The following is an 18,706-nucleotide window of genomic DNA, read 5'->3' as shown; positions in this document are numbered from 1 at the left end:
ATATATGTCACTGATGGAGAATATGTATGTACATATATATTTGAATGTCTGCAAAAGGCAATATCTTACAAAAGTACTCATCAACCTGGGGCTTGTAATTATGTAATAAAAGTAAAGTGCCAAGCACAATTAATTTTCCTGATCATTAACAAGGAAAATACTGCTTTGTTTTTCATGACATCATCTTTTTTTTTTTCATTTTTTAAAATAAGATTTATTTTATTTATTTCTCTCCCCTTCCCCCCCTCCACCCCAGTTGTGTGTTCTCTGTGTCCATTTGCTGCATGTTCTTCTTTGTCTGCTTCTGTTGTCAGTGGCTCGGGAATCTGTGTCTCTTTTTGTTGCATCATCTTGCTGACGTCAGCTCTCCCTGTGTGTGGCACCATTCCTGGGCAGGGTGATCTTTCTTTTGTGCTGGGCATCTCTCCTTATGGGATGTACTCCTTGCACGTGGGTCTCCCCTACACAGGGGTCACCCCTGCGTAGCACGGCACTTCTTGCGCACATCAGCACTGTGCGTGGGCCAGCTCCACATGGGTCAAGGAGGCCTGGGTTTGAACTGCAGACCTCCCATGAGGTAGATGGATGACCTATCCATTGGGCCAAGTCTGCTTCCTAGTCCACTGTCATTTGAAGCAAACTATCAATGACATTGGACAAGAGTCCTTTACTAGTCATAGATGATTTAATATTACTGGTTCAGCTTGATTTCCCCAAAACAAGATTTTTCCTTCATCTGTCTTCAAGTCCAAACAATATGTCTGAGCCAGATAATCAGCATATTAAAATTACTTTCTCCCAGCTTCCTATGTTACATTGCTTCTTTACCATGTTATTTCAGCTTTGAGTGGCTGCCCTTCTTTTTTTTAATTATTTATTTATTTTTTAAAAATTACATTCAAAAAATATGAGGTCTCATTCAACCCCCCCGCCCCCACCCCCCACTCTCCCCACAGCAACACTCTCTCCCATCATCATGACACATCCATTGCACCTGGTAAGTACATTTTGGAGCACTGCTGCACCCCATGGATAGTGGTTTACATTGCAGTCTACACTCCCCCATCCACCCAGTGGGCCATGGCAGGACACGCAATGTCCAGCATCTGTCCCTGCAGCACCACCCAGGACAACTCCAAGTCCTGAAAATGCCCCCACATCACATCTCTTTTTCCCTCTCTCTGCCCCCAGCAGCTACCATGGCCACTTTCTCCACATCGGTGCTACAATTTCCTCCATTACTAGTCAAAATAGTTTTATAGTAGAATACCAGTCAGTCCACTCTAGTCCATATTTTATTCCTCCAGCCTGTGGACCCTGGGATGGTGATGTCCTCTCCGCCTGTCTGTCGAGGGGGGCTTAGAGCCTCTCGATGCAGAAGTGCCCTGCTTTCAATCCCCAGTACCAGCCAGAGAGGGAAGAGTGGACTTGCCCACGACCTGTGAGCACCGCGGCAGTGACAGCCCCCGGGTGTCAGGAGGGCAGCGCAGGCTTTTTGTGACGACTCTTGGTCACAAGGGTGTATTTGAAAGCTGGACCCAACAATGGCCACTGGGCGAATTAGAAGAAGTCCTTATAAGATGTACCCCAAACCCCTGCCCTCTGAGCTGCCGCTGAGAACCCACGGTCCTGAGTTCTTCATCTTGTAACTTCTTGTGGTGTCAAGATCGAGAACCCCCATTCAGTACTCTTTTGGACAGTCCAATCATTTTTGATATCAGAGGCCACTTCCCAATACCATGCCATGTTCAAAGAAAAAGCCCGTTCTCCTTGGTGAGCCAAGTGAAGGGACGTCACAGCCGCCTCCGAACAGCCAGTGAGAAGGCAAACGCAGCATCCACGCAAGAGGAAAACTGAGCGTCTAGCCAGGAAGGGTATTTGGGAATAAGTTGTCCCCTGTTGGGTTGCATGCGTTTTATCCCTTCCTCTCAGATTTTGAATGATGCTGGAAGTTCTGGACAGTGAGAAATATTTACCAACTCGATTCCATGGCTGCCTGAAGAGTGCATCGCCTTAGCAGCCAGACAAACGCACTTTTTAAGTGAAGAACTAGCCCAGTTGCCCAGACTGATGAGTGCTTTGTGGGGGGTGAATGGGTCTCTCCAGATTTTAACTTTGCAATAAAGGCATTATTTAAAAATAAAATTTTGTGCATTAGGAAAGAAATGAAGATCAGTATTTGCTCACAGGACAGCTCTGGAGCCTCCTACTTCAGAATCCCCGGGGGCTTGGGTCGGGTGCCCACAGGGACACCAGCCAGCTTTGATCAGCTCTTCCCACACTCTGTGCCTCAGAAGTGCCCCCACTGCAGCCCACCCCCCTCCTCCAGGACCCCCGCAGACCCCTGTCGGCGCTGCTCTGTTCTTGCACCTTCCACTCTGCGCGCGTGCCATTGCACGGAGAGTTAGGAAATCCGTCCCCGGTACTCTCCTACTGAGTCTACATATTTCAAGTGCGTGAATGTTGGAATTTTTAAAAATCCGTTTGCAACTTCGAAAAGGCACTCCGAGGTTCGGAGTTCAAAAGACGCAATGGCAGGGTCCATCTCCCGTCTACCACGTCTCCCTCCCTGGCCGTTCCCCGGTCCCAGTCCACTGGAGGATTTATTTCAGAAACCAGAATAGGCTCGAGGTCATGCTTTGGGATTTATGTCCCACATTTCAATGCCACGTCCTTCCTTGAGGGGAGGGAAGGACAGGAGCTGGCCTTCACCTGCGCCCTGTCGCAGGCGTGGCGTCCCTGGGAAGGGCGCGGGGCGGTGGGCAGGGGCAGGATGTGGCTGACCACTGGGGCCCCATGTGGCCTGCCCGGGGGCTCTCAGCAGAGCCAGGCGCTTGGCGGAGCACCACCGCCCATCGCTTCCATGCGCTGTGACAGACACGAGTGGCACGTGGGCCCAGACTTCGTTTTTCGCTTCCCCGGGGAGCTTGTCTTTTTCCATTTTTAAACTGTTGAATCATCCAAGTATCTTGTCTTGCTCTTCATTCCCAAACCTCTCGGTAGGGGGAGAAACTTCGTTCACCATCCCCCAGAGCTGCTCAATTATGAACACATGGGCTAGGCCCGTCCCAGGCCTCGCGTGGCCCCAGCCTTGCATGTGGGTAGACTTGCTCTGTGGACAGGCCGGGGCGATGGCTAACTCAAGCTGCACTGTGACGCGTGCACCAGCTTTAAAGGGCATGGGCCTGCCCCACGGCACGGCCGGTCGTGTTTCGCTGGTGACCTTCTGAGCAGGGTTTTCTGAAAGGAGAGACGGCTGCACCAGGGATATGCTCACAAGCAAGGCAGAGCTTTCTGGAAGTTTCCCTTCCCTACCTGGCGCCGCCCCAGGACGCACCCATTCTCCTGAGTCCGGCACACACACACGGATTATTTTTTTTCATGTGTGCGTCAACTTTTTAATTGAGGTAGTATAGATAAAACATAAATTTTGCCATTTTAACCATTTTCTTGAGGTTTAATTTTTAACAGCCTTTTTAAAATTTGTATGCATAACGCATGCAATCCATCCAAAGTGTGCAATCGATTTGCTCTATTCCCATCGTTGACACGCACGGGCCCTGAGGGCTGGCGCTGACCGCGGGGGCTGCCGAGCGCCCTGAGCGCTGCGCGTCATAAATCCCCAGCGCCCTGGTGACTGGCTCCTCACGGCAGCCAGCCGGCAGCTGTCTAAATTCACAAGGTCATTCCTGGCCCCTCGAAGCCTAACGTTTTAGGGACCCTGGGGTCGGGTTTCAAGGGAGTGCACATTCCTCCACTAACCCGAAACAGCCTGCGCGGCGCGGCGCCCTTCAGAGCCGGGGGTCCTGCGCCTGCCAACTTCAAAGGACCCCGGGCCAGGCCGGCAGGGCGGCTTCTCCGCGAGCAGGGGACAGCCTCCGGTGCGTGGGGGCGAGCGTGTGGGTGGTGGCCGGCCAGGCAGGATGGGCAGAGCTCGGCCCTGTCCTCCCGCCCCATGATGGGTGCTTGCATCCATATCTGACCTCGGATTTCCCCCCCATGGCGCCATAAATCCCACGCCCTTGAGCTACTGTGTGCTGCCCTGTGCGCCCTGGGGACCCCTGGCCCTCCAGGAGGAGCGGGAGGGCTTGCACGTGCCAGCTCCAGGTCCGGGCGCTGCAGCCCACAGAGCACAGCCTCGGCCTCGGGGCTCACCCTCGCTCCCATCTCTGTCCAACCCAAACCCGGCATCCACGCTACCATTGGCAATGACTTTTTTTGAAAATTTTTTTTATTTAATTGCCTTTTTTTTTTTTGTTAAAGATACATAGATCACAAAAAATGTTACAGTAAAATATATAAGAGGTTCCCATAGAGGGCTACCTGTTTAAGGTGCTTACTGGGGGCGCCTGGCCCGGGGCAGGCTTCCAGGGCGTGCGGGTGCTCATCGGCGATGGATGTGCGCAGTTCCAGCAGGATTCCCGGAGCTGTTACCTGCAGGCCCTTGACAGCCTCCAGAAGGGCACCGGTCAAGGGACCTGTTTCACCGTGGAGACGCTGAGCCTGGAGCGGCCGGGCGACCTCCCACCGTCTCGGGGGTCCAGGGGGGCAGGGGCTTAGACCTGCTCTTCTGTCCCTCAAGGAGCTGGGGAGAGGTGGGCACTTCCTCAGCCCGGAGCTCTGGCTGGTGCTGCTTCCCGTGGCCTGGCATCCCGTGCCCTTTGGGGTCCAGCCTGCCCGTTCCTGGTTCCCGGGCCCCCTCGCCTGTACACGCCCCCAGATGGTGCCCGAGCTCAAGCCGGAAGAGAGGGGCCCGCCCAGGCCCCAGCCGGGCTGACGGCTCTGTGGGGAATGGGACCAAATCAGAGGCAACGTGGAAGGGAATCTCGGGAAGCCTCCTGGGAAGGAAATGCCGGGGTGGCCGCGGGCCTTGAGCTTGGACATTACCCATGGCTGGGGGGCTCTGAAGCCCTCTGCCCAGCTCCCGGGACCTGGGGGGTGGTAGAGGGCCCAGGGTATCCCACGGATAACTCATCCCATGATCCTGTGAGAAGCACGGCCGCCCGCATGGGAGGCCAGGCCTGCTCAGGGGCACATCACCTCGGTTTTGCTTCAGCCAGACAGTCTAGGGCTTTGTCTCACTCCATTTAGCATATTAACTTTTCAGGGGGTTTGCAAATGTGTTACAATGTATCTTTATGGCACGATTAACTCCACGTTCACCTTGAGCCCGTCCTTTGAGATCTACTGCACTTCCTCTTTGAAAAGTTAGTATACTTGTGAGAATCACATGTGTGGACTCAGGAGAGAGCTGGAAAGGATAAAGAAAATGAAATCTGCTGCTTAGGACAGATCCATTAGGAGTGCTCTCTTTCGAAGTACTTGATCAAGTTAGCTATTTATGCTCAGGGCACATAGTGGAAGACTGGCAAGGCCGGGCACGGCCACGCACCTCCGTTTCGGCCTACGCTCAAGTCTTGCTCATAAAGAAACACTTTTCGGGGGTCAGGGACATAGGGCAGGGGGCCAGGGAGGAGGCCGCTCCAGACCTGGAGAGGTACACAGAGCCCACACCCGCAGGCACAGCCCCTGTGCACCCGCCATCACTTGCAGGTTATTTCCACAGTTTGCTCCTTAAGCCAAGTGGCTCTCGTCCTGCACCCCCAAAGGCAGACAGCTTTGTACTTACTTTTGCTAAACGCTGGATGTTCTTTTCAAACATGGAGAGAAGTGTGGACACTAAGAGTTAAACTCTACCTAACGGACAAAGGATCTAAACCGTGTCGAAATAAGTCTACCCGTATTCGTAATTAGAATTCTGGTATGATTCTGAGTGTTATTACTAAGAATAACACCAGCTCTGCGCTGCCCTTCTCTCCGGTTCTGATATGGTCTGTGTTGCCCAAGGAAGAGTAAAGGGATGGCTGAGGTCATTTCCAGTAACCGAATACCTCCAAACGGTTTATACCAGAGGGCTGGGTCGCTGGCCAGGGCTTTGCCTCAATGATATCATTCCCATGGCGTCTGGTTTAGATCAAACCAGGGTAAAGATCACGGCTGTCCCTAGGTGATGTCACCAGATCCCATCACCGATACAGCCAGGGTCATCGCGAGTGCAGAAGGAGCTTGGAATTCAGGCTCTGTTTACCTTACACGCTACACCCAAGTGCAAAAACCTGTGGAAACTATGGACACAGGGAGCTGGCTGAAACGTATGAGCTCGGGGAAGTGCTCGTGCAGCCTTTATAGAACGCCGTTTGCAAGGATTTTCTTTTTCCGTGTATTCAGCATCATCAACATTAACATCAAACATGGCTTTGTTTATTTCTGTTAGCAATGTCTTCAGTGTTTAAAAAAAAAATCACATCTAAAAGGATATGAAACAAATTTGCAACTGATAATAGGGAAGCATGTAGCTCTTTTGTTAACCACTGGTAATCCTGAAAAGCCAGCCGTCTTTGCTCCATGTGAATGTTCCACAGCAACATAAAACAAGCTTTCTTTGGAGCTCTCTCTCACGTTGACACCACTTGCTGCTAGGTTCAGAGATGGGAGTACACATCTTGATCCTCCTTAGGGCTGGGTGCAGGTGGCCAAACGGCGGCCCCTGGTGGGTCCACGTCTGATGCCAGGAACCTGTGAACATCACCTCACATAGTGAAAGATGTGATTAAGCGAAGGGCCTTGGGAGGACTGCCTGGGCAATAGGAAATGCCGTCCCAAGTGCTCTTGTAGAAGAGAGGCAGAGGGTGGTGAGACATACGGACACAAGGCCAAGGCCACGTGGACGGGGAGGGGCCAGAGGGATGTGGCTGCAAGCCCGGGGATGCCGGCAGCCTCCAGAGGCTAGCAGAGGCGGGGGCGGCTCCTCCCCAGAGCTTCCAGAAGAAGCCGATCCTGCCGGCACCTCGACCTCAGCCTTCTGGCCTCCAGAGCCAGGAGGGAATCAATTTCTGTTTGTTTTAAGGCACCTAGTCTGTGGTCACTTGTTACCAACCCATGGGGGAGACTGCTGTTATCCCATTGCTCCCTGGGAATTCCGTGCTCGTTTTCATCGTGTGTGGGGAAGGTCACTAAACATCACTTACTCCTTCGGCACATGCATACTGAGCACTTTCCATTGTTAGGCGTCTTCTGGATTCTGGGGAGCCCACAGCCTGCCTGCAAGTAGGGGACAAACTTGTGTGAAGAGACAGAGGCCAAACAAGTAAGTTAGGTCTCCTGAGTTACCCAATTCAATGGCAATACAAATCCAGCATTCCCTCCGTACCCTCACCTCCCCCTCAACCCACTTTACCTCTTGGGAAAAGGAGAACACAACTTCTGAAAGTTTCCAAGCAGAGTGGATCAGAGCAATCTCCAATCTAAAAACACCAGCCATTAAGGACAGAAGCTTGCTTTTGAAAAATAGGTTGGACCAAGGCTTTTTTTTTTAATTAAACATCTTTATGGATATTTAATTCATGTGACATAAAATTCACCTTATTTTTTTTTTAAACAAATATCCCCCCCAAACCTCCAGGAATCTGCTTTCTAACTCTGTGAATTTGCTACTTCTAGTCATCACGTATCAGTGATATCACACACTTTTTATCTTTATGTATCTGCTTATTTCATTGACTGTAATACATTCAAGGTCCTTCCCTGTTGTAGCATGTCCCAGAATATCATTTTTTCTTATGACTGAATCATGTTTTGCTGTGTGCATATGCCACATTTTGTTCATCTATTCGTCTGTTGATGGACATTTGGGTTGCAGCCAGTTTTCTGGCTGTTGTGAACAGTGCTGCTATAAACACTAGTGTACAAGCATCTGTCTGAGAGCCTGTTCTCTTCTACATTTAGAAGTGAAACTGCTGGGCCATATAGACAGGTGTGCTGCTTTGAGGAAATCCTGTTCTTAGTGTGAACACATTCCCGTGCCTGTAAACCAATTGCAGATGGGAACTTTGGACTAGATTCCATTCAGGGACCTTTGATTAGATCACCTTTGATTGGATTACTTCTGTTAATGGCCTTTGATTAGATTGTGAGATGCGAGTAGGTCTCAGTCTTCTTATTGGGGTCCTTTATAAACAGAAGAACAAAAAGTGGCAGACAGAGAAAAAAGCAGCAGAAATGGAGAGAGGCCTCCAGAAGCTGAGAAGCCCAGGAGAGAGAAAAGTCACGGGCCCAGAGGGGAGGAGAGAGTCGAGCAGACTGGCACTGCACCCTGCTCTGAGCCAAGCTCAGAGAAAAAGCATCTTCACATGGTGCTGCCCTGCGCCCGACTGCCCACAGCTGCGACTGGGTGAGACAGCATCTCTTGATGATGCCTCGATTTGGACACTTTCACAGTCTAGGAACCATAAGCTTTTAACTTAACAAATTCCCATTATAAAACCAACACATTTATGGCATATTGCTCCCAAAAGCATTTAGCAAACTAAAACATATGGTAATCCTTTTTTTTTTCAACTTTCTGAGGAACTGCTGTATTGCTTTCTAGAGCGGCTGCAGCATTTTACATTCCCAGCAACAAAGAACTAGAGTTATGATTTTTCTGCATCCACTCTAACACTCACTATTCTCCTTTATGTAAATAATAGCCCTCCTGAGGCTATGAAGTGGAATTTCATTGAGATTTTGACTTGCCTTTCCCTCATGGCTAATGATGTTGGGCATCTTTTCATGTGCTTATTGTCCATTTATATATCTTCTTTGGAGAAATGTCTATTTAAGTCCTTTGCCCATTTTTAATTGCATTTTTTGCCTTTTCTCTTGCTGCATTATAAAAATTATCTATATATTCTGGATATTGAGTCCTTATCTTATATAGGGTTTACAGCTATTTTCTCCCATTCTGTGGGGTGTCATTTCACTTTCATGATAATTTACTTTGAAGCACAATTTTTTTTTTAAATTTTGATGAAATCAAATTTATCTGTTGTTTATCTTGTTGCTCATGCTTTTAGTATCTTATCTAAGAATCTACTGTTAAATTCCAGGTCATGAAGATTTGCCCCTCTGTTATCTGCTAAGAGTTTTATAGTTAAAGCTTTTATATTCAGATCCTGGGTTCATTCTGAGTTGATGTGAGTACATGATGTGAGGTAGGAGTCTAAGGTCATTCTTTTGTACGTGGATATTCAGTTGTCTCAGCACCATTTACTGAAGAGACTATTCTTTCCCCACTGTATGCACTTAGAATCCTTGTCGAAGTTCAACTGGACCAAGGTTTTCTAAGAGTGTTTGGAGGTTCTCCAAGCCCACAAGAACCATAGCAAAATGAAAGAGTTCTACTGCCAAGCCACTTTAGGAAGTATCACTTTTTTAAACTTTATTTTTAAAGGAGTTTTAGATTACAGAAAAGTTATATCAGAAATACAGGGGAGGGAAGTGGATGTAGCTCAAGTGATAAGGCCTTCATCTACCATATGGGAGGACCCAGGTTGGATCCCTGGGGCCTCTTGGTAAAAAAGAAGAGAAAGTATGCCTGTGCAGTGAGCCAGTGCCTGCGCGGCGAGTCAGGTACCCATGTGGGAGCCTGCACTGTGAGCTGAGTGCCCAAGTGCCCACGTGGTAAGCCGAGTGCCTGCGTGGTGAGCCAAGTGCCTGAGTGAGTGCTTGTGTGGTGAGCCAAGTGTCTGCGCGTTGAGTTGATTGCCCACGTGAGTGCCTGTGTTGTGAGCCAGTGCCCATGTAGTGAGCCAGTGCCTGTGTGGCAAGCCAAGTGCCTGTGCAGCAAGCTGAGTGGCCATGGTGAGTCAGTGCCTGCTCAAGTGAGTCACGCAGCAAGATGATGAAAAACAAAAAGAGAGATGAAGGGGAGAGTCTAGGTGAAGCACAGCAGAGACCAGGAACTGAGGTGGCACAATTGACAAGGAACCTTTCTTCACATCAGAGTTTCCCAGGATTGAATCCCAGTGAATCCTAGAGGAGAAAGACAAGAAGAGAAGACAAAAAGAGACATAGATAGAGAAGATGACACAGTGAAAGAACACAGACAGCAAAAACAGCAGTTCAGGGGAGGGGGAGGAGAAGAGAAAACATAATAATAAAAAATAAATACTTAAAAAAACATATAGGGGATTCCCATATACCTCTTCTCCTCCCTGTCTCATGTTTTACTCTGTTAATAACATCTTTCATAAGTGTGTTACATTTTTATAATTAATGTACAACTATTGAAGAATGGCTACTTGGTGGTCTATAGTTTACATTACGGTTTACATTTTGTACCATACAATTTCATAGGTTTTTACAAAATATATAATGGCTTTTGTCCATCATAGCAATATCATAGAAGTCTTGCCTTTCATAAGACCTGTTTTGAGAGACTCAATGCATGCTGCATGTTAAAGCCTCTAAGAAATCTGGAAGTAAAAGCTATTTAACTGTGTCTCACACAGAGTTTCCCAAATTTGACCAGGAAACTCAACATGTTACATATTTGTATCCTTTCTATCCAATATTTAGTAGAGTGCCCTCAGGAAACGATGGACTTACTCAATTGTTGGCAAATTAATGGCCCATGGGTCAATTCTTGCCAGTTGTCTCTTTTGTTACAACCTGCAATTCAAGATTTTTTTTTTCACATTTTAATGGTTACATAAGAACCTATATAACACAGGCATGTCTTGCTTTAGTGTGCTCTGCTTTACTGTATTTCCCAAATATTGTGTTTTTTAATAAATTGAGGGTCTGTGACAACCTTGTCAAACAAATCTATTAATGCCATTTTTCCAAGAACATGCTCATTTTGTATCTCTGTCTCACATTTTGGTAATTCTCACAATATTTCAAACTTTTTTACTATACTCATATATGTAATACTTACTTAATAGATGACAGTATAGTATAAGCATACCTTTTTTATGCATAGGTGTGGTGTTTGAAATGCTGTATACCCCAGAAGAACATGTTCTTAAATTTAATCCATTCTTGTGGTTGTGAGTCCTTTGTAAGCAGGGCACTTTGATGAGGTCATTTCACATGAGGTGTGTCCCACCTCAGGCAGGAAGGGTCGTGACCCTCTTGCTGGAGTGCTTATAAACAGAATGAATAGAGAGAGAGAGAAAGAGAGCCACAGAAGAAGGGAGCTGAAAGAAATAAGACTTGGAAGGAAGGGAGAGACCAGCAGACTCCACCATGAGCCTTGCCACATGGTAGAGGAGTTCTGGATCACTAGCAGCTGGTCATCAGGGAAAAAGCGTCACCTGATGATACCTTGATTTGGACCATTTCCAAGTCTGAAACCCTTGAACAAATAAATTCCCATTGTTTAACCCACCCCATTCACAGTATTTGATCTGAGCAGCTTGGGAAACTAAAACAACTGGGAAATCCAAAAATTTGCAACTTGATTTACTGCAATATTCACATTTTTGTGGTTATTTGGAACTGGATCCACGATATTGCAGAGGTATGCTTGTAGTCTCAATTTTGCCTCATGGCCCAAAAAGCCTAAGGTATTTACTAGTTGGCCCTTTAAGAAGAGCATTTGCCAACCCCAGGTTTAGACTCTGTGTTGTAAGAAGGAAGGGGTCCACTCTCAGGAAGCAAGTGTCACCCGCTGTCCTGCCTTCCTCCTGAGCCTCATTCCACACTGCACATATTCTTCTCATCATTGTATCTTCATCACCCGGGGCTACTCTGCCTTCTACTTGTGGCCTAAATGCAGATATAAAAACTCTTCTTTTGTTGTCCACATAATGCCCAATAAAAGAGTATGATAGTGCCGAAAGTGCAACATTTTCTGCAAGTTTAAAAATGTAAAACTCCAACCAATTTGATCTAATATTTATAAAACACCACACCTAACAAAAGTAGAATATAAACTGCCCTCAAGGTATCTGTAGCATCCATCTGGATAGGCCCTATGCTAGACTGGAATTATACAAAGATTGTCCTCTGACCAGGGTGGTACTGACATGTAAATCAACAGTAAAATGATTTCTAGAAAATCCATAAATACTTGGAGAATAAACAAAACATCTCTAAATAGCCCGTGAGTTAAGGAAGAAATCAAAGAGAAAATAGAAAATATTTTGGCTTGAATAATAATGAAATCACAACATATCAAAATTTGTGGGATTCAGCTAAATTAATCATTAGAGGGACATTTTTAGTTTTACATGCATACATTAGAAAATAGGAAAGCTGTAAAAGCAATGTCTCCTGTATCCACCTTAAGAAGCTACTGAAAAAGAACAAATTAAACCTAAAAAAAGGGTAAGGAAGGAAATATTATACACAAGAGTGGAAGATAATGACATGGGGGAAAAAAAAAGAAATCAAACAGAAAAACAATGGAGACACAAATAGAAGTTAGTTCTTCCAAAATTTAAGTAAAAGTTTTAAACCTGTAGCAAGATTCATCAAGGGAAAAAAAAAAAGAGAGAAAGTACAAATTACTAACAGCAGAAATGAAAGATGGGACATCATTACAAATCCTACAGATAAAAATGATATAATGAGGGTATGCATCTTTAACAATTATATTATACAAAAATTAAACAACTTAGATGAATAAGTTTTAAAAGCTGAGTAAAGAAGAAATTGAAAATCTAATTAGCCATATATCCATTCAATGTATCACACTCTTAATCCCATAGAGAAAACTACAGGTCTAGATATTTTTACTAAATGTAATTCTATCAAATATTTAAGAAAGAAATAAATCCCAAAGCTAAGCAAATTATTTCAGAACATAAAGGAGAAGGAACACTTTCCAACTCATTTTATGGGGCTGCTATATCCCTGATACCAAAGTCATAAAATTAAACACCATATCCCTTATGGACATAAACACAAAAATCCTCAAAAAAAAAAAAAAAAACCTTAATTAAGCAATATATGAAAAGGAAAATCTATCACAATCAATTGGGTTTATCTTTAAAGTACAAGATTGATTTAATGAGGAATGAAGTCTTGAAATAGAGTACAACACAGAAGAACCTTGAAAACACTATGCTAAGTGAAAGAAATTATAAACAAAAAGACAAATACGTGTTCCCATTATATGAAATATCTAGAATAAGGAAATTCATAGAAAGAACAAGTCAATTAGAGGTTACCAGGGGCTGGGGGGTAGGGGAAATGGGGAATTATTGTTAAATGGGCACAGAGTTTCTGTTTGGGGTTTATGAGAAACTTTTGGCCACAATGGTACCTAAACATTGTAAACATAATTTAATGAATCCCACTGAATTTTACACTAAAAAATGGTGAAATGGCAAATTTTATGGTGATTATCCACAATAAAAATAAATTTAAAAGATATTGGCTTAACATACAAAAAATAATTTACTGCCTTAACAGATCGAGGAAGAAAAAAAGCCATATGACCATTTTAATAAATGCAGAAAAAGCATTGGCCAAAATACAAAAGCATTTATGATTAAACTCACAGCACATTAGGAAAAATAGAAAACTTATTAAATGATAAAGGCTGTCTACTCATAGTGAAGTAGTGAGTGCTTTCTACCTAAGACTGGAACCAAGACTTGAATTTCTATTCTTATCACATCGATGTCCTCAGAGCTTATAACTATGAAGGTAGCAAAATCTCAGGAATCTACAAAAAGGTTAATTAAATTAATAGGTAAAGTTAGAAACATTGCAGAATACAAAGTCAATATAAAACAATCCTATTTTTGTATATTTGAAATCAACAGAAAATGAAATAGAAAAACCAATACAATTACAATACCATCCAACTATCAATTCTGTAGTAATAAATTAGCAACATGTGTGTAAATACTCTACATTGCAAACTGTAAAACACGGATGAGAGAAATTAAAGAATACTTAAATTAAGGATAGAAAAACCATGCTCATGTTTTTAAAGACTCCATATTGTCCAGATGTCAGTTCTCCCAAATTGATCTATGTATTAATGGAATCCCAACAAAAATTTCAGCAGTTATGCTCTAGCAATTGACAGGATTATTGTAATTTATTTGGAAAGATAAAAGTACAAAAATAGTAAACACACACAAGGATGCAAACTTCTAAAAGAATAACAAAACTGAGGGCGCTTCATGAATTCAAGACTTAGTATAAAATACAGCACAAGACAATGTAGTCTTGGAGAAATGATAGGAATGTACCTCAGTGAAGGAATAGAGCAAGTCCAGAAATAGACTCACAATGGGATGATCAAAGGATTTTCTACAAGTGTGCCAAAGAAACTCAAAAGGGATAGGAAAATCCCTCCAATAAATGGTGCTAGATCAACTGAATACGCATACGCAAAAAAAAAAAAAAAAAAAAAATCCTCCATCTGAATCTCACACTATATACACAAATCAATTTCAGACAGACCATAGACCTAAATCTGATGTGAAGCAATAAATCTTCTAGAAGAAAAGAATTTTTTTTCCTCAATCCTAGGGTAGGCAAATATTTTTTTAGAGAGGAAATAAATAAGTTTGAATGATAAAATAAAATATTGAAAAATTAAAGTTCATCATAATTAAACAAATAATAAAACACTGTCATGAATATAAAATCAACAGTTGAGAGAAAGCATTAACAATGAAATCTTGAAAAAAGACTTATATATATAATTTATCCAAGGAACTCCAGAAATGCAATAATAAAACAAAAAGGTACCCCATAAAAATATGCACAAGGAGCAGATGTAGCTCAGTTGTTGAGCACCTGCTTCCCATGTATGAGGTCCTGAGTTCAACCCCTGGCACCACCTGAAATATATATATGCGCAAGACTTCAAGAGGAACATTAGAAAAGACAAATGGCAACTGTAATTAGTGCTTATCATCATTAGTTCTCAGGGGATTTCAAGCTAAAACCACAAGGAGAGAGAACTCCATACCCACTAGAATAGCTAAAATTTAAAATTTTGGCAACATAAAATTTTGCAAAGGATGTGGAGCTACCCGAACTCTTACACATTGTTCTTGGGAGTATAAAATGTTAAAGCCACTTTGGAAAACTCTTTGGCAGTTTCCTAAAATATTCAACATAGTTCTACATTATAATCTAGCAATTGCACTGCTAGGTAATTAAATTAGAGAAGTGCATGCTATCTACACAGTGTCCTGTGTAAGATTGTTCATAGCTGTTTGTTCATAATAAGCAAAACTGGAAACAGTATCCTGTGGAGAATACATCCAGCGAACACCTTCCCATGATGGGGTACTGGTCAGAATGAAAGGGACTAGAATTCAGGTACATGCAACAGAATGGCTGAATAACACAACCGCTCTGCCTCCTTATGATGGGAGCTGGACAGAAAAAGGGGAATAGGGAGAAAACCCACTTCCATGAAATGCTCTAGAATAAGTCAAGTTATCCTGTTGTGCTAGAGGTAAGACTAGTGATTTTTTTTTTTTTTCTGGACTGTCTCAAATAGGCAGGAGAGAATTTTCTGGGGTGAGGAAAATGTTTGTATCTTGAGATATATTTATCTGGTCTCGATTAAATGATACAATTAAAATCAGAGCATATTTACACTGAACATGTATTATACCCCAATTACTATTATATTAATACTATGTATCTATATTATATCTGTACCTCTTTCTCTCTAATATATATGGTGCACTCACACACACAGGCACAGAAATGGCTTACTATGCTTCACTTTACATGATGAGCCCAGGCAAAGTTGTTCCCGAGTGACTTGTTCCCCAGTTTGGAAAACACTGATGGTCTGGGCCAGGCACGGCCTCGTGCTCTGGGGACTGGACCAGGCATGGCCTCATGCTTTAAGGTATCAGGATTGCAAAACTCCTTTAATATGTCTCAGAAATGCAATCTAGGAGTATAAGCATACACAGATGTAATCCAACTCTCCATCATTAAATGATAGCACACTGGATATTTGCAGCAAAATGCTTACTGTGTTAAACACTGTCATGAAAGAGTTAATAAAAAACTTCTTCGAATGAAACCTCCTCTTCCATGTGCTTCTGCATCTCTCCCCACCCCCTATCCCCAAGGAGTACAGTCTACTTAGAAAGAGCTGTTTAATTCAAATAAAGAAAGGATATGATGTTTCCAGCGAGAGCAAATAGAGACGGAATAACATATATTACCAAGGAAATGTTTGCATAACACACGGAAATTAATATACCATGTGCGGTGGTTGACACAGTCCATTCTGAAAGAGATAAATCATTCATAGGAAAAATAAACACCAACTAAAAAGAAATAGATCACCAGTTGAGCCCTATATATCAAGAATGAAATCAGATGTGCTCGTTACCTGTTGACACAACCTGTATTTTCTGCTGAATCAGGCGCTCAATCTACTAAATCAAAGTGAGCACCCGCTGAGCCAGGCACATTGCCCAGCTAGACGCATCACGACAGGATCACATGCGTTTATGGGTTTGTATGTATTTCTAACACATTTGGAATGCTCCTAACATAAGCATGAAGAAGTTAATGTGCCAGTTAGTAAAACGTATCCATCATTCATGTCTTATGTTTAAACTCAGTTCCCCTGACCTTCTAAAAGACACTTACTGTGGTGGACAAGCTTGAGAGCAGCCCCCACTGCCCCCATCTCCTTGAGGGATCCCTTCACCTGATGCGAGCAGAACTTGGGACTAGCTTCTAACCACTAGGACATGACCAAGGTCACAGGCTGTCTCTCCAAGGATCACGGTACACCATATAGACGCCATCCTGCCAGCACACTCACTCCAGTGCTCTCTCTGTTACCGGCATTGCAGACATGAACTGCCCTGAATCCTGATGCTGCAAGCAAATGAATTTTGTCAACACACTGAGGGAGTGTGGAAGGGGACAATTCCCTCATCAAGCTCTGAAGACCCCAGTCCTGGCCAACATCTGGACGGCAGCTTTGCAAGACCCTGGCCTGACGACCAGCTAAGCTGCAGCCAGATTCCTGACCCAGAAAAGCCGAGATGATAGGTGTGTGCTGTTTAAATTTGGGGTGATTTGCTTAGCAGCAGTCGAAAAGTAATGCACTCATTGAAATGTCCACAGCACAGAAACTGTCAGGAAGTATTTAATAAGAATATTAAACGATGTTAACTTTGTTATGGTTGGTGGTATGGCGAAATCTGATTCATGAATCCAGACGGTAAATATTTTCCAGGTTTTAGATAGTGTGAATTAAAGATTACTTCTGTGAAAACCAAGGCCTTATCGGTGGTGGGACTGGTCAGACTGGGAAGGTCTGGGACCCTGTACCTGGGCACACTCATCCAGAGCAGTGGCAGGGCCAAGTCAAGGCATGGGGGGACAGTCCCAGGAGACGCAGCTCATGACCAGGAGGGTGCAGGGAGGCAGCAGTGGGCAGTGGGCATACGGCTCATCTCTTTCTGGGCTGCAGCTCTTTGAGTCTCTCAATTTTCTCCTTGCAGCTCAGCTGTGGGCAAAACCAGAGGGTCATTCTCTCACATGGCAGGATCAAATAGGACGGTTTCCTTTATCTATGTCTCCCTCATTCTCCATCTACATTTATATCAGAACCAGCAAGGGGCAGACACTCAACCTTCCAATTGAAAGGTCCCACACCCACAGGAGTGGATTATTTCACAAACACAATCCATCTTCTTTTGGGAGTCATAAAATAATTTCAAACTGCCACACCTTCTATTCCTAGTTTTCTATATATTTTTCATCAAGATAGGGGGCTGGATTTTCAAATGTCTTTTCTGCATCAGCAGAAATGATCATGTGCTTTTTCCCCCTTTTTCTATTATCGTGGTGGATCACATTAATTGATATTGTTATGTTTAACCACCCTTGTATACCTGGGCTGAACACTATTTGATCATGGTGTATAATTCTTTTAATTTAGATTCAGTTACTGGTATTTAGTTGAGGATTTTTAAAATCTATGTTCATTCTATGTTCATAAGAGATATTGTTCTGCAATTTTCTTTTCTTGTGGTATTTTTATCTGACTTTGGTATTAGGATGATGTTGGCCTTCATAAAATGAGTTAGGGAATGTTCTCTCCTCTTCAATTTTCTGGAAGAGTACGAATAGGATTGATATTAAATTTACTTGGGATGTTTGGTAGAACATCCCTGTAAAATCATCTGGTCCTGGGCTTTATTTTATTTGGGGGTTTTTAATAATTGATTCACTCTCTTTACTGGTAATTAGTGTATGGAAATCTTCTATTTCTTCTTGAGTCAGTGTAGGTAGTTTGTGTGTTTCTAGGAATTTGCACATATCACCTAGGTTATCTAATTTATTGGCATACAGTTGTTTATAGTATCCTATTATAATCGCTGTTATTTATTTTCGTTGGTAGTAATGTCCTTGTTTTCCTTTCTGATGTTAGTTCTTTACATTCTCTCTCTCTCTCTCTCTTCCCACCGCCCCCCCAATCAGTCTAGCTAAAGATTTGTCAATTCTATTGATCATTACAAAGAACTTTTAGTTTTGTTGATTCTCTCTATTGATTTTTTTTTAATCTTTCTTTTATATCTGATCTAAACTTTATTTTCTTACATCTGCTTGCTTTTGGTTTAGTTGTTCTTTTCTACATCTTCTAGTTGTGAGGTGAGGTCTCTGATCTTTCTTATTTTTTAATTTTAGCATTTAGAGTTATAAATTTCCCCCACTTCACTGCCTTTGTTTCATCCAATAAGTTTTGCATGTTGTGTTTCATTCATTTTCATTCATGTCAAGATATTTCCTAAAATCCCTTGAAATCTATGTTTTAAACCTAATGGCTATTTAACACTATATTGTTTATGATCAGAGAAAATACACTGTGTGATTTAAATATTTTTTAATTTATTGGAACTTGTTTTGTGACCTAGCGTAT

This window comes from Dasypus novemcinctus, chromosome 2, assembly GCF_030445035.2.
Source record: "Dasypus novemcinctus isolate mDasNov1 chromosome 2, mDasNov1.1.hap2, whole genome shotgun sequence".
Taxonomy (NCBI): Eukaryota; Metazoa; Chordata; class Mammalia; order Cingulata; family Dasypodidae; genus Dasypus; species Dasypus novemcinctus.
This window is presented reverse-complemented; position numbering follows the sequence as displayed.